Source organism: Cricetulus griseus (assembly GCF_003668045.3).
Source record: "Cricetulus griseus strain 17A/GY chromosome 1 unlocalized genomic scaffold, alternate assembly CriGri-PICRH-1.0 chr1_1, whole genome shotgun sequence".
NCBI lineage: Eukaryota > Metazoa > Chordata > Mammalia > Rodentia > Cricetidae > Cricetulus > Cricetulus griseus.
This window is the reverse complement of record NW_023276807.1, coordinates 93,523,052-93,548,474: the sequence shown is the minus strand read 5'-3', so window position 1 is coordinate 93,548,474 and position 25,423 is coordinate 93,523,052. Positions and strand designations below refer to the sequence as shown.

The window sequence follows — 25,423 nt, the reverse complement described above, 5'->3', positions numbered from 1 at the left end:
TAGGGTTTTTGTGAGGATTAATGCACATAAAGACTGAGGACAAGCTCTAACCATACAGTAAACATTAAATAAATACCTGCTGTCACCATCTGTGACATAGCAAATGGTTTCCCATTATCAGATGAAAAGTTGTTAGCTTTGAAATGGCCCTGGAAAACAGATTTAAAGCTGCCAGAGAGACAGCTCATGGAACATGTCTAATGCTCATATTTGGAGATTTCCACCTCTACTGGATCTAATCTTTTCCTGGATTTTGTTAGAATACCCCAGAGCTACTCCCCAATGCCTTTAGATTTAGAAACTTGCTTTTAAAGGGCACATTAAGTCAATCTCTAAAGTAAAATTAAAAAATTTAGAGAAGCTCGGCACATCAACCATTTTTGTCTGTTTTCAAGAAAATAGATGTTAAACTTTGCAGTTGGAAAAACAAACAAAGCACCTTTTAAGTCTTACAAAACGAACAGAGTAATATACAACTCACCACAATGACCTCAGGGTTGATCCATAGCCACAGAACCTGTACAAACACCTCTTCTGGGCATTGCTTACCATGACCCCAGACAGCACCTACAGCAGACTTTGGTAATGTTCCAAAGCAGACCAACATGTCATGGTCATGAGCTGACCTTGACCATCCTGTGGGAGACAGGCACCTACTGAATCCAGATAAAACTCCTCTGCCTGCCTTCCTTTTGATCAAGAAAACATGTTTCATGTAGCTATATAGTTAGACATGGCAAAAACGTGAGATCTTATTAAGGGAGATACTAACTTGGGCAGAACAGATGTCTTAGCTTACTCCAATATTTTCCAGAAACAAGGTACCTCTTGATTCTTGTTTGGTATCTTTGGTATCTTCCAAAAATTCCTGAGCTAACATAAAGTGTTCCTTCTGTCTAGCTTTCACACACTAAATATTTAGAGTAATAACAGTGACTATTTAGACACGCAACAAATTCCAACTTTCACAACAAAGATATTCAACCTAGTTGCCCACAGGGAAGTCTAGGCCTTCTTGAAAGGGGACAGAATAAATTTTAAAAAGCAAATTCCATATTGGAAAGATACCAGAAATTACTATGTTCACAAAGTAAGGTACTTAACAGGATAAATTAAATAGGAATGGAAGTAAAGGTGAATTTCTCAAAAGCAATCATAGAATTTCAGAATGCTTGGCTGAAACATATGGGCAGCTTCAAAGTAAGTCAACAATTAAATACAGGAGATGCAGTATAGTTCAGTGGTAGTGCAGTTAACCAGCCTGGATTTGAACCCTGGATTTGAAAACTACTATCGTTAAAACAGAGAGAAGTGGTCTAGGCAGAAAACTCCATTGATAAAATACCTGCTGTGCAATCATGAGGATCTGGTTTGGATCCCCAGAACCCATGTAAAGGGTCAGGCATAGGAGCCATAGTTTCAGGGAGATCCCATCTCACAAACTAAAAGGTGAAGTACATGTATGTATGTATGTATGTATGTTTGTGGTATATGGACAAGTCTATGTTCATGTGTATGTATATACATATGTGCACATGGAAAACAGAGTCAATGTCAGATGTCTTTAATAATTGCTCTTTATCTACTTTTGGAGGCAGGGTCTCTCGCTATGGTGGTATGAATGAAAATTGTCCCCTATAGGCTCATGTATTTGTATGTCCATGTTTTGGAGCTTTTAGCAGGCAGAGTTTGCTGGAAGAGGAATATCATGGGGGAACTGGTTTAAGAGTCTATAGCCTTCTTCCACTTCACTCTCCTGGCTTCGGCCATCTGCTTCAATGCCTTCCTCACCACCATTATGGACTCTCCCTTTGGAACCATAAGCAAAAATAAACTCTTCCTTTTGTTTTTGGCTATGATATTTTATCACAGAACAGAAATGTAGTTAATAACACTCACTGAACCTGGAGCTCACCAGTTCATCTAGACTGGCTGGCCAGCAAGCACCAGGAATCCTCCTGTCTCTGTCTCCCAAACACTGGGATTACAGATGTGTATGGTCATGCCTGCTTTTTTATGTGAATGCTGAAGGTCCAACCCACTCTTGTAGAGCAAGAATTTTACAGACTGAGCCATGTGCCTGGCCTTATTACTATTATTATTATTATTATTAAAGAAAAATATGGTTAAAAGAGAAAGCCTAAAATCCAAAGCACAGTTGGCAAGAGAAAAAGAAAAAACCCAAACCCTGCTTGCTTAAGGACTTTGGTGATAAAGTATGAACAATATATACTCTTAACCTTATACATGATATATGCTAGAAACTTCCAGTAGACAAGTAAAACACACACACACACACAAAAAAAAAAGGGGAAAAAAAGAGCAAAACAGGGCTATTTCTACTACATCAAAGGCAAAAGCCCACACACATCGTGAAACCTTACTATCCCAGGGCCAAAGATCACATGGTGAAATAATAAACAGAAATGCAAAGGGAATGCTGAATAGGAAAACAGATTTTGAAAAAAATCATTGTTATTTACAGATGAAATGAAGGACGATAAATTAGAACCAAGGTGAACACTCAATAAGTTTGCAATCTGTGAGAAAGCTGCAACCATTCTCTATCTCTTACTAGCAGCAGCGTAATTAGAAAATCTGATGGCAAAAATAATTTCATTTGCAAGAGCATTGAAATAATACACTCCAGACATGAGATTCTTTGAAGAGAACGGAAGGCTTTTATGGAGGAACCTGAAAGAGCAGATGTAGAAACACACTCCTTTTATTGGACGGAAATACTTCTATTACCATTCCTATGGGACAGGGCAACACAGCTCAATTCACACTCAGTCTTCAGAGAGTTCCCTTGCTGCTAACCCTTGCTGAAGAGACACTCATGTCCACAGAACACACAGAAAACTCTGGACAACCTAAACTGACCTGCTGAAATTCTCTCCTCCCTCAATTTTGATCATACACTGGCACTCACCAAAGTACATCAAGAGCCATCCTCATTCCTACATGCCTTTCACCCAAACCACCAGCCTAACTAACTTCGGCTATAAAAGCAACTGAGAGCCATTCACTTCCACCTCTACTGCTGCCAATGGCTACCCCTTTTCTTCAGACATAGAAACTTGTGTCATCTCTCAGCATCCTTGTCACCTGCCCATCCCCCCCCCCCCCGCAACTGCAGAGCCCATTAGCTAAGCCACCATCCTTACCCATCTTCTGCTGAGATATCAAAATATCTGAGCCTAGATAATTTATAAATAGAAGTTTATTTGCTCATGGTTCTAGATGCTGCCAAGTTCAAGTTCATGGCCCTGGCACCTGCTTGGCATCTGGCAAGGGCCTTCTTGGTTCATCAGAACACGGTGGGATTATCACATGGTGAAACTCAACAAATATGCTAGTCTGCATCTAACCTTTTCTACTTATAAACTTACTAGCCATCATGGGAATCTCTTATAACTCACCTAAAACTTATTACCCATTCAGAACTCTATACACTATACTGACATGGGAACTTGGAGATTCAGTTCTCAACAACCATGCAAAGGATAAATTCAAATAATAATACTTAACTGTACTTCAAATTTACCCAAATGTCCAATGGAAGTTGTCAGGCCTACTCCATGGTGTTCCTCCCTCTGCTTCAGGCTGCCTAAAAATGGATGGCCCTCAAATGACTACTAGCCTTGGAATCACTGTGTGGTGGGTGATTTCTTCATTAAGAAGCCACTTTCAAGTCAAAACCCTTGGTCCTGAGTCTATGTCTCAGGACAGGAATAAAAAACTTAAATTCTGAATACATGAAAAAGGCCACCAAAATGGTCTAATCCAGGGTAATAAAGTAGAGAACTCCTACATGGTTGGAAGCCACCAAAAAGCATGAAATAGAAGAGGCACAGTGCAAAAGAGTCTCTGGCCTTTGACAGGCAGTCATGGAAGTGGCTGGGAAAACAACCTCTACAGGCAAAGGAGGTAACCTCTCTGTCTTGATTTCCTTCCTTCAACACTAAAACAACAAGGAAACAACTGTGAAAAGACACAGTGGCTTACAGATGCCTCACACTGGCTGGCTGAAGGCAAACAAGTTGCAGAGGTAGGAAAGAGCTAAGGAGCAGAAATAAGAGGGGATCACATTTAAAAAAGAGTAAAATGAAAAACTGGTATGTAGCCATGTCTACAAATGCTACACAGGGACACATTCAAAGACCCCCAAACAACACTGGCTCTTATAGCCACTACACAGAAGAGACTACAGGCAGAAATGGGAATCTTACCTTGCCAACCTGCAGGCTGGAAGTTTTAAAGACTAGGGGTGACTTATCTTATTTTAAAATCCTACTGAGGGGTTTTAGTCAAGTTTCAAACAAGTGGTCTTTACCTCTTCTATCTTCCCAGCTTTCTCTTGCAATTGGCAGGAAGAGCCCCATCTGCTTCTGTCTGGAAAGCTCTCCCTCCCTCCTCACACCTAAACACAATGGGCCTATTAAGTGCTTCAGTCCAAGTCACATGAACATTGACTACACAGACCCTGCTCTGTGTGTTGCTTCCAGAAACCCGGAAGAACTTAGCCCTCTATTTTTTGTCTTTTTTGTCCATCCCTTTTCTTTCTTTGTCTGGTTTCACTAAAGGAGTTTTTTTTTTTTTTTTTTTTTTTTTTTAAAGAAAAGTACACAAAGGGAAAGTGATGAAGGGCAGCAGCATTGGAAGCAGCTACAGTTTGAGAGGCAGCAGAGCAGGATAAGATGGTTCCTCTTCCCATCTGCCTGTCTCTCCTTCCTCCTCCTCAGGGGGATTATCCGTGGAGAGATGGAGTCAGAGCTCTCTGGGTATTTTATCAGCTTACTATCAACACTGGTCATGTCACCCCACATTCCAGCAACCTTTAGCACCACTGCTATTTTAAACTTTATCACATCTTTTCATTCAGCATGTTCCACAACTAACTGGAATGGACAATAGCAGGTTTTCGGAATCAAGTGTACACATGCAAGTGTGAGGAAACCTTGTCTCTCAAGGGACATCGTCTGCAAAGACGATGAGGAAAAAGAATAGCAAGAAAACTATTATCAATGACTCTGAAATGCACTGTATTCGACTGGGCAAATCCTAATAAGACATGGGGATAGACACAAGAACTGAAATTACTTCACTCAACAGTGCAACCTATTTTGTATCATTTTTCTAAAAATTGGCTGCTGTTTAGAAAAAGAAATAATCTTTTAGTTGGTTTTCGCTGCTCAGATGTTGCACCCCCAGGAGTGATGCAGATAGTATGTAGTAGATATGAAGTAGAACGTTGAGACTTAAGACTAAATGAATACACAAATTATCATGCTACATCTTGGAAAAACTATGTGGGGAACTGAATACTGGACTCTTTCTATAGCTTTATTCTATAGCTGACTCTGAAAATTTAGTTAGAAAAGGCAAAAATTCCATGTTTGTCTACTTCAATTCCCAAGTGACTCTCAATCTTAGAATTAATTGTCCTAAAGGGAGAGCCTCATCACTTCTCCTTCCTTCTAGAACCCTTGGGCTAATGGCCAGCAGTTGTGTGGTTTGCACAACCTTATATTACATTTTGTTACAGCAACAGTAATGGACTGAGATACCACAATCCTCTTTTAGATTGGATCTAGCAGGGAATGAATAAGTCTACCAGGATGAGGGTTGTGATTATGTTAGGCTGTGAAATTCATTATTCTCTCATCACCGAATTAATTAATTAATTGTTGGATTAATATTTTCTGGGTGCTCATCATATTCTCAGACTTAACACCCTTTGTTATTTCTCCAATATGGGCCCTAACTTTGCTTCCATTGGGCCTAGGGATACAAGCCATTAAGTAGTGGCACCAACTTTTATCATTGCTCAAGACCCAGGAATGAAGAGTCCAGAAAGACAAACAGCTTGCGGCATGCATGGTCAGCCATTATTATTATTTTTTTTGTCAGTTCCGCAAAAACTGCACGGAAGCAAGTGTTTAAACATGTTCTGACTGAGCTTACCCTCAGGGGGTATGGAAGGGGACCTTAAGCTGCTGACCTTTGCTCTTCAGGCAACAAAGCCGTATCTCTGTGACCCTGAAAGACTGCCACAGACAGGATCCACTGGGTCTCCAGGTTCTTGCCCCATCCCATACTCCTTGGAGCACATGTGACAGACCATACTGGGGCAAGAACCTTCCAGGATTTCAGGAGACTAGAACTATGTTTAAGAGACTACAATGCAATCTTTCCTGCTTCCCTCTCATTCTTTCCTAGGTAGAGGTTGAATTTTTTGGATTCATAAGGCATGTGACTGACAATTCAGCTGTTTTCTTCTATACTAGGCACTAAAAGGACTTTAGAAATGGGTAGCAGTGTTGCTCTTTAGATTTTTTTTTTAAAAAAATTAATCCACTTTCCATAAGTGACGTTATACTTATGTTGTTTTAAAGGGAGGGAAGTTTTAAAATATATTTGTTTTGATGTCTCAAATGTCAAACACTGGCAGATGTAGCTCATTTGGTAGAGTGTCTACCTACCATGCATAGCTCTGAATTTATTACCCAGCACCGCAGGAAAAGAAACTGGGTGTGCCTGTAATTCTAGCACTTTGGAGACAGAGGCAGAACAGAAGTTCAGGGGCATCCTTAACTAAATAGCAAGACTTAGTTGAAAACAGGGAGGGGATGAATATCAATATATGTACCCATTTAACCACAGTTCTTTAGGCTCTTTACTCATCTTTAAAGACCAATGGGTCTTGGGATCTACAACTCACACACACACAAAAATGTTTCACACACAATGTCCTTTGCTTCCATAGTCCCCAAACCTGAAGGAGCTCCCCTGGGAACCAAGACCTCACTTATCACTCAGAACTTCAATGCACACCTTAGGGCAGTCTGAAGGAAGTCAAATCTCTACCTTTTAACTCAACCTTCCAAGTTAGCACTGAGAGAAGAGCTCATGGAATAAGACCCCTTTCAAGATAACTTCTTCAAGTATGCCAGGTTTCATAAATTTTCACTTGAGACCGAGCTGTAAACACAATGTCCCTGGCCAGACCAATGTACATGGCCAACAGCCCAGGGTGGGACAATTCCTTCCATTTTGCTGTCTGTCAGGGGTCCCCAGAGGTCAGCACCTTGAAAAGTATCTCAACTTGCTCCCTGAACCCTAGCTAGCATGTTGACTCTGGCAGGATGCACAGCCCCACCATGGAGAACGTTTTTTAACTGCCTTCTGGACAAGTCACACACATTGGGAGAGACAGAAGGAAAATGTCACACTTCCAGTATTTCCAGTTTCCAAGAAAATTCTAGCCCTGCCTCCGGGTGAAATGCAGCCCAGATGACAGACAGCCTCTTTGGGGTGGCCAACACCCAGAGGTGGCCGAGCTCATCCATCTTCCCTTTGTCTATGTGAGCTCAAAGGCTAAGCTCAAAAACATTCATCAGAACCCCAAATCAGATCTTCCAAGCTACAGGAGCAACACTGCCCAGCTTATACTGACACACACTATCTGTGTCCATCTGTTCCAAATGTGTGACGTTAAGAGACCAGAATTTGCTGCCTGAGAGGAATGAACTGTGAGGCTCCAGTGAACAACTGTGCATCCAAGGCCTCCCAATGGGTTGGAACATCCAACCACGTTCTGCCTGTGGTCAGGACACCACATCCGGGACTTAGCGTAGCTCTTCAAGGATCTATTTCTGACCTGGGAACATGAGGCACTTTCCAAATGGGGCAAGGGCCTTATCACACCTCTTACTTCTCCTGAGGGCTTGGTATATAGTACAGTGTAGAATGTTCTCCCTTGAAAATCCAATGTTGGCCCTGAGTGAGTGTTACAAACTCAATCTAACTTTAATATCATATGGGTATGCTGATCTGATAGTAAACTAAGAATGGTTATGAGACTTGATGGAGGTGTGCATCTCCAGACAATCTTACTTGCCAACTTGCCACCATCACTATCTCTATGGCCTCAGAAATGAAAAAAAAAAAAGAATAGAGCAAGGAATGTTGCAAATCATGGCATATGTGTTTCAAAAGGCCACAGTGACAAACACCTAACAAAAACATCTGACAGGGAACCACACTATCAATCAATACGGATGCTTCTTTGAAAACTATCCTGAGGGAGGTTGAATATGTTCTATCCAATATTGTGCTAGTACTGTGAAAAGCCCACAAATGATGTCACAATCAATAGTGGTGTGTAAATCATACCTCAGTAAGTCTGACTGTGTAAAAGAGAAGGGAAGTGAACACTACAAAAGGCTACTGTCATGAAGTAATAGGCAAAACAGGGAGTTCTGTGTCCCATAACTCCAAGCCACCATAATCACTCTTCCCCTTGGGGTATCACAGTACATTGAAGCACAGTGAATTTTCTGGAAAGCTCTACCACAAAAAACCTGCATTAGCCCACTGTTTCTCAGTTTACTGGGTTATGAACCTTCAGGAAAATTGCCCAATATCTCAAATGTCCAGGATGATTCTCGATAAAAAGGTGACAAGGAATGGGGCCCAAAGTCCAATGGGCTCTATTAATACATCCATTGAGCAACTAAAACAGGCATGAATACAAGAATTCAGTAGTGCTTTTATTATCCCGGGAGGTATTCTGGTGTGAGAATTTTTTTTTTTAATGTAGCACTAAAAAGTGGTGGAGTGGATTAATAAATACAAAACTTAGGGTCATGTGCAAGTAAGATAAAAGCTAATTTTATGTCATTTCCCCTACCAGTGTTAATAATGAGACAACTTAGACCTACCTACCTTTCAGGACACAGAAAACTTCATGCTGACAGAAGACACGGCAAGAGCGCAGTCTGCAGCTTCACTTTGTTGTCTTGGCTGACACTGAGAAAGGCCCTTCCTGGTCCTTACCTGGTACTAAGTGACGGCACGGTGCCCCTGGAGAAGCAAGGTGTTAGGTACATACAAGTGCAAAGTAAGCTACTTAATGGTAGAGCGCTTAGGTAGTGTGCCCAAGCCCTGTGTTCAATCCCAAGCACGGCAAGGAAGATAGAGAGAACATCGGTTCAGAGAAAGGCAAGTACTTTCTTAAACCATTCAAGATTCAAAAGGTTTATAACTTTTCCAAGAGTTGCACTATTCTAAATGAAGGAAGAGCCACTACATAAAACTTACAGGAATACAAGAGTCTAACAGGATACTCCAAGTATTTAAAATGGAAAGACCTGATTTATAATTGAGTGCATTTAAGAGTGTTTGTTACTTATGACAATATAGGGTTAATCACAGCAGAAGTTTTGGCAAATATTCCAGGGTTAAAAGTACTATTAACGATAGTTTTTAAAGAGCAAAGTACCTTTAACAGAAAATTTCTAGAGGAAAAAAAGGCATTGGAGGGGAAAACACTAAGGTCTTATGCACAAAGCCTGGTCACTGTGGAAAGGCACAGATATCAAGCAATGCTGATCAGAAAATCAGACCTGGGCCCCACCCCACACCTACTGCAGCAGATTTTAACAGGGCTCTGAGAGACTTATGCATGCTAACCTTAAGGAGTATTACTTTCAAACAGTGAAACAGTGTTAAATATTAACAGTTAACAGTATTAACATTTAACTTGTCAGAACTGAAACTTGCTAGCTCCCTTCAAGACAATAAATAAATATTAATAGCAAGCCTCCCTCCTTTCTTATAGCTTTAATTTCTGTAGTTTCAGCTACCTGCGGTCAGCCAACATCTGGCATTAAATGGAAAATTCCAGAAATAAATAAACTGTGCCTAATTTATAAATAAAATTCTATCACAGATACTTATAGTACTGCCATTGTTTAGGCCTAAATGTCTTTTAAAGAAACACCGATAAAAGAGTTGGTCTTTACCTTGGAGCTATGGAATGTGGCTGCAGCCTTTAAGACTTGGGCTTATAGGGATATTTTAGCCTTTAAAGGGGCTCTGAAATGTCCTCCTCCTTTTCTCCCTCTATTCTTCTCCTTGGCCAGCACAAGGTGAACATTTCACTCTGAGACACACATCTCCCACCATGGTGTTTCCATAGGCCCAAAAGAATGGAGACAAGCAACTATGGAAGGAAACCTCTGAATCCATGAGCTAAAATAAAGCTTTACTCTTTTTAACTGATTCCCTCAATTTGTAAACAGTGATAGAAAGTGATGAACTCAGCTACTATCTGTGACTACTATCCTCTGGGGATCTTAGGTTGCACTCTTGTGGATGAGAAGGACTCTCAGATTCCGGTGTTTGTCTCTTGAGTCATCATGACTAGCCCCATACTTTTTTTCCCCATCATTTCATTTATTTTTTCATTATCTCATCAGTTACTTTTCTCTCACATTTGTTACAGTTGCTGTGACAAAATGTCGGCCAAAGCAACTCAGAAGAGGAAGGATTTATTCTTGGCTTATGGCTTGAGAGGATTCAGTCCATCACCCTGGAAGAGCAGCTCAGTGTTACAAGAGCACAAGGCAGCTAGTTACTTTATATCAAGAAGTAGAGAAAACTCCTGCAGGAACCAGGTCTACACACTAACCCATAAGGCCTACCTGCAACCAGTAACCTACTTCCTGTTTTCTGAAGGTTCCACAATCTCCCAGTGCAATGGCACCAGCTAGACCATGTGCTCAAACATATGAGCCAAATCATAGCCATTAGTTTCAACCTACATTGGGGAGAACAGACCAAGAAAATAGACTAATTCCTCAAACACTGGTTGAATGTGACAAGTGAGGGTCCTGTCAAAAGCCATCAAGGCACCCCTTGCAATTCTCACCCCACTTAAGTGCTAAACAACTTCTTGAGCTTGTATTAGCCATTATGGCCATGGCTATCAAAGGCAAATGCTCCTGGACTAGCACTAAAATGGGAGAAATCATGTGTAGGTGACTTAAAGTCCCATTTATACCATCAGGATTTTCTTTCCTCCTTGATATCAGGTTTCGGCCCAAAGAATCCTGAGTTCACCCCTGATGCCCGAAGGCACCTCTTCACAGACTAGGAATGTTCCTAAAGAAGTCCCTGCCCAAAGAAGCAGGAAGGCAGACCTCCCAAAATATCAACTAGCCACCTCCCAACCCAAACCCATCCTTTCTTACTATTTAACTTGCACCTAGACTCAAGGGGAACAAAGCCCATTTAGTTGGAAACAAGGAATAAGCATACTGTTGAATACAGTGTTCAGGCACTGATGGCTTCAGGAATAAGACAAGACATTGGGTCATTTCCACCTGCATACACAATTCTTGATTTATAATGGCTTGTATGTTTAAAATACTGTACTCAAACAGCATATAACACACCCACTTTACAGAGCACCACTGCAATACACTGAGGAATGTCATGGCTGTGCTTGCTGCCTCAGCCCAGAAACATGACAGAAAATGATAGGACATCACTAAACCAGAAAACATTCAAAAATTCAAAGTAGGGTTTCTATTGAAGGTATACTGTTTACATATCATCATAAAGTTGAAAACTCAAAAGTCTGGGTTAGGAATGATAAATACAGTACTCACTCATGAAACTCAAAAAATTTAAATTAAAAAATTGAGCTAAACTATCATATCATATACCCTCTGTAGTGTATTCTACGGATTACAAGCAAATGAGGCTATTAAAACAAATTTGGATGCTCTGAGTGGCCACACCAACTGTCAGATTTGCCTTTTAGTGCCCTGCACTGGTTGAAGCTGGAATCCTGGGGCCTAGGCCAACTCCTTTTTTTAAATATGATGAAATAGAGAACAAGATGGCTCATACAAAGGCCTCTTATGACACACTCTCCCAGACCTCCCAGAGTCCAAAGGGCTCAGACTGCTTCCACACCACCCCTCATTTTGCTGTTGTCCCTCTAGTTAGGCAGTAACTCCATCAGATGAAGGTTGCCAACCTTTTGCCCTAATACCCCAAAGCCCACGTGGTTACAAGGCTCAGACACAGCATCTCTTCTCTAGCTTCATGTCCATTAAGCTAGTGAGATGATTCATCAAATAAAGGCACTTGCCACCCAGCATAGCAACCACAGGTCCCTCCCACACAGTGAAAGAAAAGGACTTAACATTGTCCTGTGACCACCATACCTGGTCTGTGTCCCACTCCCACAAATAACATGTATAAATTGAAAAACAGTTTTAAGAAAATCTACAATGAACCTCACCATGATGGTGAATTCCATTTCTTAGATCCTGCAAGAGCCCAGTGGTATCTGAAGATACACACTGAGAAGTATGTGTTCCAATGTCATACCCTGGGCCTCCCTCATATCCTTTCATCTTGGGTATCATTAGACCTCAGTCATTCAAGTCTAAGATGGAGTGTGTGACTCTGCTAGTCTAAGAAAGCTTACTAAGCCATTCCTTCTAAGTCACAAGTATGAAACTGTCTGGTTTTTGTGGAACCACAAGGGTTGAAAGTCAGTGAATTCAGACTGTCGCCTAAATGTCACCTAATTCCAAAATTCAAAAGATGCACTGTTCTCTGAAATTTTAGAAGCCCAGTTCTGGGTGGCAATTACATGACTGTGAGAAGAGTGACTGGTGATGGAAATCCTTAAGAGTGGGTTTATGACAAAAATAACTCACATTTTAATTCTACCAATCTGGCACTTCTCCCACCCCTTCAAACTGGTAGTGAAATTGCCATTAACTACATCTGCTGTCTTCTTCTAACCATCACTGCACAATTCTCAACATGGCCAGGCAGGATCTATAATCGCTGTTTTCTAGCCCAGACATAGGGAGGGGCTACAAGCACAGCAGGAATTAACCGCAAGTCCACAAGGGGGCCTCACACTTACCCCATAATTAAGCACACAGTTGTGTGCAACCCTTAATGGGAAGTGTCACTTACCAGCTTTTCTTCTCAGGAATGATGGAAAGGAAAACCCCAAATAATCCCACCCCTCAGCCAACCATCACCCCCCACCCTCACCCCATTTGCTAAACACAGAGGGTCTGGGCTAAAAGGGAATTCACAGGGTCATTACTAAAACCTACCTACCAACCAACCAACCAACCAACCAACCAACCAACCAACCAAAATCCAGCCCAGCCAACACTCCTGAAAGCAAAGAAACAGGAACATGCAGGAAATAAAGGCCTGAGGGCCCTGGCTACCAACAGGTCAAAATCCCTGCAGTCATATACTACATTCCAGACTCAGACAGAACAAAAATGAAAAACACTCACTTTTTATCCACTGGTCCAGGAATGAAACTATTTGCTAATTCGGACAGCAATATCCCCAGCCAGTAGCTGCCTGGCTGAATGTTCGGTCCAGGCCTCTTATCAATACACTGGCAGTGGCTCCCACCATCAACAGAAAAATGGCAGCTGATGAGAAGGGCAGTCAAAATGTAAACAGGTGATCTGGCTGTTTCTCTGAAGATCTACGTCAAGGGATAACAAATAGCCGCTACGTTCATGAGAACAATTTGCTGAACTCAGTCAAAAACATAAAACCAAACACAAAAATGCCTATCACTCAATTTTAATTAACTGCTATTTTCTTTCAGAGAAATAAGGTTTTACAGATAATGATACACCATGAGAATGTGTATTTATCCCAGGTTCCTATACTAGACTACTCTCCATAGAGGTTTAAAAGAGGACCAGGCCGACCTTAGATCATATTTTTAACAGAGAAAACAGGTCTAGTTACCCCAGATGCCCGCGTCTGCTCACAGACCAAGCTGGTTCGTACAACCACTGCCCACCACTTGGCTGAGAGCAGACGCTACGTCTCCACGTTCCAGTTACAGGTTTACGTGGGTACAGTTACTACTTGTTACATAATATTTAAAAAAACCGAGATTAAAAATGGTTACATAAGACTATCCTACAGCTACGGTCCACCCAAGCTCGCGCGATCCCGGACCGTAGGCGAGCCGGTAAGCGAGCCGGCAAGCGAGCCAGCAGCTAGTAGCGCAACAGCGCGCCGAGCCCGCGGCCATTCGTGCTCGCGAGCTCGCCGGAGCTGTTCACCACTCGGACCTCTGCCGATCTCGGGGGCGAACCCTTTCCAAACGACCACCGTGACTTGAGCATGTCTCCTCTTACCCCCAGAACCCCGGAACGTTGCGGATGACGGAGACCACCTGCGTACCTGGAGAGCCGGCTACCACAGCCTTCACCGCACGGGGTCGCTGCGTGCGCGCTACCGGCCGGCGGACAGCTCCCGAACCCGGCAGTGCCCAGCGCGTGGACAGCGCTCCGCATGGACAGCGCTCGGCCGCGCGGCTCGCTCGGGTTCGCCACGGCTCCGCCCCAGCTAAGGGCCTACAGTGCAGAAGAAGGACTCGGGGGCCTGAGAAGCACAGAGGCCGGACAGGCACGCGCCGATAAGCGGCAACATGTGCCGACACACGGCAACACGCGCCGACACACTAGCTACATGCGCCAACACAAGCCGACAGGCGCCAACACAAACCAACACAGCCAGCCGACAAGCTCCTATGCGAACCAACAGGGCCGGCAGGCTCGGATAAGAATGAACGCGGCCGGCACGCGCCAGCACGCGCCAACATAAACCGTGGCACGCGCCAACACAAGCCGGCACGCGCCGGCACGCACGCCAACACAAGCCGGCACGCGCCACACAAGCCGCCACGCGCACGCGCCGGCACGCGCCAACACAAGCCGGCACGCGCCAACACAAGCTGGCACGCGCCGGCACGCGCCAACACGGCTAACATGCGCCCACACGCATAGACACACGCATAGACACACGCCAACACGGACCAACACTCTAAGCGAAGCAACGCAATCTCCCAGGAGGCCATCCCGGCAAGGGTGCCAAACCTCCCCGCCCCCCAAACATGCCTGCCTGGACCCACCCCCATCACTGCACAGGTGCTGGGAAGCCTGTCCAGCCGCGCTGGTCCCTGGTCCTCCAATGCTCTCCTCAGCTTCTAGGGGACTGACTGGGCACCCCTGACGACCGGGAGGACGAGGGACGCGACTGGTCCTTGCGCACTACGGGAACCCCAGGACCAAACCCATGTGACGCAGCCACGCCCCGAGGCCCAGCGGGGGCCCTCTGCTGCCCAATCCCCGGATCCCTGGTTCTCATGGCAACCCTGAAGAACCTCTTGCTCCCAGCTTCTCGTCCTCCCCTCCCCCACATCCCCCTTCGCTCTAATGGACAAGAACAGGAAAGCCGCCCGCAGATCTCATGACGCCAAAAGTCCACCATGTCCACCGGTTAAACCACATACAGAGCTCAGAAATGGGTGGTGAGCCCACCAGAGGTGCAGTAATGCCACAAGCAACACCATTTTCTTGACCTGCGAGAGGAGGGTTGTTCTGAGTGACTACAGCCAGACAACCTCGGTATCCAGAATCATTTTCATCTCAAATCCTTCCTCAAAATGTCAAAGCAAGAACACGGGAAAGGAGAGAGGCTCCTTTTGGAAACAACGTATCATTATTATACCTTGGTGAGAAAGTGTGACTCCATATATAGTTAGCTAAGAAAATAATATTCTATAGCAAGCACCTCTGTCTCTCTGTCTCTCTCTGTCTCTGTCTCTCTGTCTCTCTCTCTGTCTCTCTCTGTCTCTCTCTGTCTCTCTCTCTCTCTCTCTCACACACACACACACACACACGACTGCAACAAAGGACACAACAGTAAGGTTAGGATATGCTTATGGTTTTGCACACACACACACACACACACATACACACACAGCTTCTTAGTATCCTCAGATTGGCTCTAGAACCCTACAAGTATCAAAATCCACAGATGCTCAAGTTCCCTCTATAAAATAATTTTTTTACATATAGCCTATGAACATCCTCGCTCATGTAATTTTAATCACCCCTAGATTTATGATGTCTGACACAATATAAATGCTTATAGTCACTATGGTATATTATTTATACATAGTGACATGAAAAAAGCTGAGCATGTTCAAGAGGGAAGCAATTTTCTGAATATTTTTGACTTAGTGTTGACTCAATTTGCAGAACCCAAAAATACAGAGCACCCCCCCACACACACACAATATAGAAAGTAAGAGAGAAGGTTGGGAGAGATTGTGACTCTTTTCAAGGTACAGAGCTAGGAAGCAGTAGATTTTACACTCTCCTCTAACAGAGAACATGGACAGATAGAAATTGTAGATGGCAATAAAAATAGTGGCATTCAACAGATTTGGAAACAGAGGTACATTATACAGTCTTTACATCTGCAAGGGGAGAAGGAAGCTTTGAGAACTGCATCTAGGCACTTTTCTGAGGCAAAACAGAAAAGTTATACCAAGGCAAGCAGCCTTGGAGGTCAGCTCAGACCCCTAAGTACAGAAAAAATATGGGGAAACGGAAGATGCTCCTTAAGGAGCAGAGGACTTCAAGGTAGTCACACTATAGAATTCTTTTACTATAAAGTCAATCAAACAAAAGCAGGTTTGAGGCAGTTCTGAGAACGGCCACCAGCAGTGCTAAGCCCAAAGCAAAGATAACGAGCCCTTCAGCCTGGCTTGCTCTAGAAAGTGTGCTATTTCATACTGGCTATAGCCTGAAAACTTAGCTTTGACTACTTCTTTAGTGGAGTTGCTGAGCAAAGCAAACACCAGGCACAAAATGACAATCAGAAGCCAGCCTTGAGATTGCTGAAGTCAAGCACAAGTGTAGAGAGATCAAAGAACACACTTAAGCTCATGCCTAGGCTTAGAGTACAATCTAGGGAGGGAAAATCTGGGTTCCAGGATAATGTCCAGTTTGGACAGTCAACTCACATAGGTGGCTTAGGTGTCCCTAGGCCCCCCTGCTTGGCTCTTCAAAGTCGGGAGGCGGGGGGGGGGGAGATGATGGACGGTCACACTTCTTTGCCTGAAATGACACCTACCCTGCAGCCTCCTAGTGTAGAAGAGCATGTCACATAGGACAAAGAGTTCAATCCCTACTCTTCTCGGTCAAGGAAAAAAAATGTAAAAAACCAAAGGGGGAAATGGTCTAAGGATGAGTGAAGAGGAATCCAGAGAAGTCAGGCCTGTGCCTTCTAACCTACTGGACACCTGTTTTTGCTCAGTTGTGACATCATAGTCAGTTGATAAGAGTTAACTGACTTATCACATGCGTAAGAGCTGAAATCTAACTGGAAACAGATGAAATTTGAAATATGCAGTCCAAAAACTCTCACAAGTTAGAAGCACCATTACTTCTGCAAAGAGAGAAAACGCAGATTCCAAAGCAAGAATTACTGGCCATCTTAAGGAAGTCAGACCTATGGTTCTCAGCCCCTCCTCAACAGACTACCAGAGCAGTGGGGCAAGTCGTTGGACAGGGGTCAGCAGGCTTAGGCAAGCCTTTGGACTGAGACTAAAACAATGGATCTAGTGAAAGTTCCCAAGAACCATTCCCTACAGAGCTATGGAGAACTCTGAAGATATGGGCATCAGGGGTGCCTCACATACTGGGACAGGGGCTCAGTTAAAGCCACCATTCATACTGGGATCTACAGGCTTCTCAAGTAGAAGAACAGAAAGGGACTCAGAGGTCCATACAATGTCTCTAAAATGGGGTAGGGGACCTTTCAGCAGAGACAGAAGCCACTCCAGCTTCCCAGCTATGGGCCTCACCCCCCCTCCACCCCGGACCTGACCACCATTTTGACTAACCACCACTGCTCTAGACCTTCTTCCTTCACTACCCTGGTGCCCTACAGCATGCATGAGAAACACTGCCCTGTCTACTCAGTCCATATAGGCTTCAGTGGAGTACTAGCCAGCCAACAGCAAGAGGTACCAATAAGAGAGACAACCTTGGACTCCAGCCTTCCCAGCTTCATTGTCAGTCCAAGTCAGTGCCACACTGCTGTTGCCCTCAGCTCCACTCAGGTTCATGGTGGCTCATTAGGCCCCCTGCTTCCTACCCATTTCTCCAGGCTCACACTACTTCCCATCAAGTCAGATACAAAGAAGTCAAACAAAACAAAATGACATAAAAATGTAAATTAGAAGAAATTATGCATGAAAAATAGTTTCTAAATGAGACAAAAAGATATTGCACAATGACAATAGAATACTGTGCTATTATTTTAAAAGAACACTTGCTTGCTCTGGTGAACTGCTAAAGCAAATCTACCACTCCGCTGTGGGATTTGGTATGGTAGCAGATGCTGGGGAGAGAGTGACTAGCATGAGAGGTCATGTAGAAAAGCCATGTCCACTGCCTTCAAGTATACCCGAACCTAAGACTGCTCTAAACACTACTGTAAAATACAATCAGAGAGAACTGGAGGTATAGCATGCACTAAGTCCTGAATTCAGTTCTCAATACAACAACAAATAAAAGAAAGAAATAAAGTCCTTCAAAGTTAAAAAATGAAAATACTAACAAAAGCTAATAGGAAAGCTAAAGGTAAAATTAAGGCTATCATCCCAAACCTAAAGTCACAAGGCAGACATAGAATTGGAAATCAGAACTTTATTGAGTACTTACCTCTCCTGAGTGAAGCCTTGGGTTCAGTCACCTGAGATCAAGTTCAGAAGGCTAAAAAAACTAAATAAATAACCACTCTTGGAAAATAAAGGAAAGTAATAAAATTGATTCAATTGTCCAATACTTAAAAAAAATATTGCTTCCCGATTGAAAGAGTCCTCAACTTACCCTGCAAGATGTATGCAGATCTCACCAGGTCACATTTCCAAAGAAATTCAGCAAATACAAAGAGAATCCCTAAATTTCCAGACACAACAAGAATGGAGCCAAACCACCACCATCCCCCAAGACAAACATTTGGTATTCTTACACACACACACACACACACACACACACACACACACACACACACACAAATGAGCTTCATTCTCATCTTCTGGATGCCCTAAAACAGTAGCTGGGTTCAACTCTTGGAGGGAAAACTAACTGACATTGAGAATTTCATTCAACAAATGGGGCTAGAATAAGGACATTTCACACATACAAGGCACCTTGTTTGAGAAAAGCTGGTATATGGTGCTCCTCATTAGATTTAATAAACCAAGAAGTTAAAAAAAAAGCTGTGACATCCATTAGAAAAGCAAAGGCCATGTTAAGGATGGAGAAGGAAGACACAGAATTGGCAATGTGCAACGTTCAGGGAGTCTCCAGTGATGGTAGGCATGGGCAAAATGTACCTATGAGATTGCTTGCAGAAGAATACTGAAAGATTACCTACTGCAACTGAAGTGCACAATTTGTAAAAGTGATAATGACAAAAAACAAAACAAAAAACCTAGGCAAAAACAACTGCAGCAAAAAAAGCAAAATGTCCTTATGGGTTTATAACAAAGTTTCCACTGTAGATTACATTGGCAGAGATATGAATGACACTTAAGGGACTGTCCCTGCTCTGCCTACTTTTTATCTGGCCAAAAAGAAACAATGAGGAGATCAGAGTACTCAGGACAGAATAAGGCAAAATCTTCACCTTCTACAGCAAAGGAAACCTAAAAACGTGAGCTCTAGGAGGTAGACAGTAGATGGGAGGCAGATTGCAAGGGATTTCTATGTATTATTTAGCCTCTGTTTATGAAGTTAAATGTTGGGGACTGAAGCTAAGTCTAGCTTTCTGAATAACAATTTAAATCTTTGCTTAAACTACTAATAGCTTATCTGTCATTCTGATATCACATACACAGACACACACAGACACACACAGACACACACAGACACACACAGACAGACACCACACACACACACACACACACACACACACACACACACACACACACACACACACACACACTGTCCTAGCCTGTGTCCACTTGCAGCCCTGTAGGCTACAAAGTATAGAGAAGGGTCAGGCACAATCTGATATCTAGGGATCATCCAGCAAGGAAGGGAGGCACTGCTTTTTATCACCTTCTCCCTCCTCCTGTGCTAAATCACCACAATAAGGAGGTGCACAGCACAGGGCATAGTGTTCCCATCTCTCTAGGAACATCCTGGAGTGGTTTTTGTAAGATCCACACAATTTTCATCGAAAGAGAGCAATCAGCTCCCTACAACTGGCAACCAATAGGCTCTCAGGGAAAAGTATAACACAGCCTGTGCTGGCCCCTTAGATGCCAAGGTGGAAAGATGGGCACTACAGGCTTTGGGTGAAGCCAGCCCACAGACTCAGAAGGCTCCAGACTCACCTGGCTCTGCCTCCTACCCAATACCCCAACACAAAGACCTCCTTGGTAGCAGTACTTCTAAGCAGGCCCCAGATTCAGTGCAGGACATTGTCCTCAGTATGAGGCTACTGTGCAAACATCTAAATTTAAAAGTTGCTCAACACATACTAGCTTTTGGTTATTATAAGTTTCCTGGAGCAGAGGATCCTAAAAATGTTGCGGCAGGTTTTAAATTTGGTAGACAGGGGATTATTTATTTGTTTATTTGGCTTTGGATTTTAAAATATTTATACACAGATGAGCCATGAGATATTGTAGGGATGAGACATAAGTCTACACATGAAATGAATTTGTTTTTTATATACTGTATACACATGACCTGAAGATAATTTTATACAACACTTTTAATAATGCCATGCCTATAATAAATTTCATAGGATAGGAATGAATGTCCATTTGTTACAATATTAAGTTGCCACTCAAAAACCTTCAGATTTGTGATTTCTGATTTCTAGATTATGGGTGGTCAACTAGTACTGCATAAAAAACTTTTACACTGAAGAGTATCTTAATTGGAAACTTGCTATGAACTCCCAGGGATGATACAAAAAATATTAATGTAAGAGTCTAGGGCTCTAGCTCCATAGCAGAGCACTTGTTTAACACGTACAACATCCTGAGTTTGATCCTCAGCACTTGGAGAGAGACGGAAAAATAAGCAAGCCAAAGTCCCTACAAATTGCAAAAGTGAAGGCAGTTTGTGGCAAGCGGCCTCTCAGGCTCCCATGGGACAGGAGGTTAAGGTAGGAAGGGCCTGCAGGTAGCCAGCAGGGTTTCCTATTGTCAGGGGCTTAGGCAGAGCCACCGGGAGAGCATACCTGATCAGACTAGGTCAGCAGAGAGCCTTTTACTCTGAGGCTCTACCTGCTTTGGAAGAGCAAGTGAGAATCCCAGGCCTCCAACTGAGCATTAGCTGTGGTGACAATGATGGCAGGGTGATAAGGACCAACAGAGCTCTTTCTGTGCCATGTGCTTTAGGAGCGCCTTGTTAATGGCAGTTACCCAGGCCTAATTACTTGGCTCAAAACCCTGCAAGGAAGTCAGGGAGGGGTGGGGCTGCCCACCAGCACAGCCCTGGAATGGGGCTGCAGCCACTCCCCAGGGGACGTGGTCAGCATGTCCAGGATAAGTGTACGTGCTCATTTCAGTCCCGGCTGGGATAAAAGCCTCTATGGAGTCCAGACGCAAATCTTTAGAGTCTGAAGACAAATGTCGCAGGCTTCCTGTGCCTGCAAACCAGAGACTGCTTTATACACCAACTTTCAGCCCATCTGAGCTTGTACCTTGGGAGTTGAAGCTATTTCACAAACTTCCACTCTACAAATGGTGTTAACTTGCTCAGGCCGACAAAGGTAGCAAGTTGAAGAACTAAGAGACACAAAGGAATTGCCGGTCATGAAAAAGTGAGAAAGGCAATTCCTCTAAGTACATATTCCTACTGCCCCAGTAGACATGAGTGAGCAACAAGAAGTCCTGTTTTGCAGGGCTCAGATCAAATAACAAGCACCTCTAATTTAGGATCTGAACAATCAAGGAAAAGTCTTTCCAAAATCTAATGAGAAGTAAATGGCTAAAAATAAAGAATATTCTAGCACAGGGGAAAAAAAAAGGAAATCTCCTAATTGTCCACCTCCAAGACAGAAAACAGAGGCACCCATTTCTACCCATTTGATAACTCTAGAAAATGGCTTTTGTGGTTGATATCTCCAAGGACAATCATGCCATTTTCATTCCATTTATATAAATAAGCTATCAATCTGCCTTTTCATTAGTGTAGAAATCCTGAAGAATACACCCTAAATCCCAAAGCACCCATTTGCCAAACCCTACCAGGTAATTTAATTTGACTGCCTCAATTTCCCCCCATAATCTCCCATATTTCTGAACTGGATTTTACAAGAAAATAATGACTACAATAGCAAACTTTGTAGGATGCAGCCAAAACAGTGCTTACAGGGAAACACCTAGCTTTAAATCCCTGTATTAAAAAATGAAGTCTAAAATCTGTGCTCTAAGATTTTATATCAGGACATTTTTAGGAAATCAAGAATTTCTACAGCTTTAGGATGAAACTGAAGGCACAACAGAAGTCTTTGTTGAAGCAGGGTTCAGTTTCTGAACACTGTAACGTCTGTGCCTTCGATGGAACATTGAAATCCAAAAGCCGAAAAAGAAGAAAAATAAACTTCTACAGGCAAATGAAAAATAAAATGACGGCTAAATCACCTCACCTACCCCCAAAAAAAGGGAATCCCCCTCAAAAAAATTCAAGAAAAGCTTCACTAACGGATAAGATTTATTTAAATTTGAACATGTGACCAACTACCTAAATGAAAAGCAAGTCAGATTTTCTCCTCCCAAACAGCTCCTTACTGCTGTAGGTTTTTGTGAAGGGAATTTCTGTAGGGAGGAGAATTTGGCGCTGGAGTTAAAGCCAAGGCCTCATCATGGCTCTCCACTGAGCTGCTTCGCCTGCCCTCCATGTTGTTTTAACGGACTGAGAAACAGACACTGGATTATATACAGGCTTCCCTCCCATGAAGGTGCCAGGACTGAAATCTCCGGCCGTTAGGGCTGAGTCTTCATAGATGGACAATCTTACCCTGCATTCACATATTTGCAAATACACACTACTATCCTGTAGTGTTTTACAATTACACATTGAACAGAATTTTAAGCAAATGCGTTCTCTTAAATTATACCATCTATAAAATTTTAGTTTTTAAAAAGATATACCAACCAAGACTTTGTACAGCTCTAAAATGAGCTAAAGGCACATGGATGTCTTGGTTCAACCAAAGTTTGGCTTCTAAAGCCTCTGATCCAGCGGGTTCAGCAACGTCCTAAGTTTTGAGCTGGATCTTTGGTTCTGACTTTTGTTCTTGTTGTCCAGTGTAGGCTGACTGGACAGGGACAGCTGCTCTGGCTTCCAACCATAGCAGTAACCACCATACAAAGTCCCAGACAATTAGCCACCAAAAATCTTCCCCGCTCTCTGGTTTCCTGGTCCACCAACAAAATCCATTTTGACCAACCCAACACAGTCTCAAAAGCAATACAGGCCACAAGTAATACGTAATAAGTGACTTAGGTGAAACACATTTTTTTAAAAAAAATTTTTAATTATAATGAACACAGTTACATATCAAACTCATGAGTTCATGAATATTGAAGTTTCTTCTCAAAATAAGTGAGTATGCAAGTGTAAAAAATAAACAGTGATAATTGCTTGGCCTACGTGGCATTAATCTTGGAAGGCTGAAAGTGAGTGGACTAAGAAACTAGGCCCCGGCCTCCATTTGCTGAGCTGTGTGTCGGGCAGGGTGACCCTCCTCCACACCATTTCTTCCAGAAGTGGATGTGCTTTTGCAGACCTGTAAAGCTCAGGAGGTCTCCAAGAGCTTTGTCCTTTGTTAGCTGGTATGGCCTCAGGCATACCAGTTAACCTCCTGAGCCTTGGTTTCCAGACCTGTAAAATGGGGACCGCGGGGGCTTCGAAGCAGATAAAAAGCAACAGGGCTTTTGAAAGTGCCTTGTAAACTGCGAAATGCTACCTAAGTATCAGTGGCTACACTTCTCAGTTACTGCAATGCCTGCTGGGCTGTAACTCTTGTCCTCAAATTCCCTCCTTGTAATGTGGAGACTGGCCTGTGTAGCCCTCTTTCAAATGTTCTCAGTGAAACTCAAAAAAGTATGTTCAGTAATCCTAAAGTTTTGATTTTTAACACACAAAAAAATTGGGAGGCAAGAATCACTCCTGGGACCACATTTTATCAAAGTGCTCTTGGGGAAAAAAAAAAAAAAAAAAAAAAAAAAAAAAAAAAACTCTCGAGACTCTTCATCCATCGCCTTACACAATTCCCTCTGCTGCAAAAATCCAGAACTTGAGGTCCACTTCTGTAAAATACGAACCTCACTAAAGTGTAAGCCCTTGTCTGTGCCACAACTGGAGTTCTGGTAAGGCAGAGCGAAACGTTAAATTGAACACCATTTCTGAAACTCAGGGGCTCCAAATGGCTGAATCAGCATTTTCTGAAACAAAGTCTTCTGGGCCTGGCCTTTTAAACAGCCGCAAAGAGAAAGTTGTGCAATAACACATATTTACTCACGAATGCTACTTGTTTTGGACTTTTTCTTTGCATCTCTTGAATGAAACAGTTATAAGAATAGAGTTTTTTAGAAACATCCTAAAGAACTAGGGCCTTGTAAAAATCACCTGTGGCTCCCCTACTTTACCCAGTTTCAGTCAAAGCAAACGAAAAGAAGTTCGCAGGGTTTCTTCCAACTCCAAGAAAAGACAAATACAATTTAAAAAAAGTAAAGAATACCCTAATTTCCATAACGCACATGCTGCAGGCCCTCGCCAGGCAGGCGTTTGGAGAGGCAATCAGCAAAGGCGAAGAGTTGCATCAGAAATTTCCTTCTGCAAACGGTACCGCTCTTATCACGTTTCCACCGCTGGCGGGCTGCTAGTTCGCGAGCCCTCAAAACTTGGTGTTAGGCCCCAGCGACGGGTAGCGGGGCCACTAACAGAACCAAAGAAAGAAAGGGGTGGGGGTTGGGGGGGGAGGGAAAGAACCTCGGTCCGCGGCTGGGCCGCGCTCGCTTGGGACTTTGGGAGTGTCTGGCACCGCTGCTTGGGCGCCTCCAGCGGCGCCTGCGGCGCCTGGGCGCCCACAGGGCGGTGGCCCCCGGGAGCGGGCGGCCCCCGAAGCGCGGCCTTGACCGCAGCCCCCACCCCAGCCCCGAGCCGCCGCCGTCTGACAAGAATGCTTTGCCCAAGTCCCGCACCTCCCCCAAAGGGTCTGAAGCGCAGGGGAGCGCCCCGTGGGGCGCCCGGGCCATGCACCCGCCGTCCCGTCCCGTCCCGCCATCCCACGCCGCCCGCCCGCCGCGGGCCTGGGGCGCCGCAGCCCCCAGCCCCGCGGCGACGCCCTTTCCGCCCGCGCGCGCCTGCGGACCCGCGTCCGGCGCGCGGGCGACCAGAGCGCAGACAATGACGGCGCGGGGACCCGCCCGGCCGCCGGGCCCCGCGAGGCGCGGACCACAAAGTAACTTGCCGCCGCTCCCCGCCCAACTCCTACCTGCCGCGCTGCTCCTCGCCGCCTCCGCGTGGCCGCCGGCCACACTTCGCACGGTCCTCTGCGGAGTACCCGAAGGCAAAGACGGACACTGGACGGTCCCGGTCGCTGTGCGCGTGAGGGGTGCGAGGAAAGTTCGTGCTGCCGTGGGTCTCGGAACGCGAATCCCGCCAGCCACTAGCCGCAGCGCCCTTCCCTTCCTGCCGCCTCCCGGCTCCCCACCCCCTCGATGGGCTTT

At 44.1% G+C, this 25,423-nt stretch overlaps 1 protein-coding gene across 2 annotated transcripts in view; it reads right to left on the bottom strand.

Annotated features, from left to right (window-relative positions):
• The window catches only part of Grb10 (growth factor receptor bound protein 10), a 113,479-nt gene extending 88,063 nt beyond the window's left edge, over positions 1-25,416 (bottom strand). Inside the window, exon 1 of one of the 2 annotated variants that reach the window (XM_027388094.2) lies at positions 25,189-25,416. The gene's annotated coding sequence lies outside the window, so the exon portion shown is untranslated. The remainder of the gene's footprint in view (positions 1-25,188) is intronic. The other variant, XM_035452800.1, reaches the window with a different exon arrangement.
• Between the last annotated feature and the right edge of the window lie 7 nt (positions 25,417-25,423).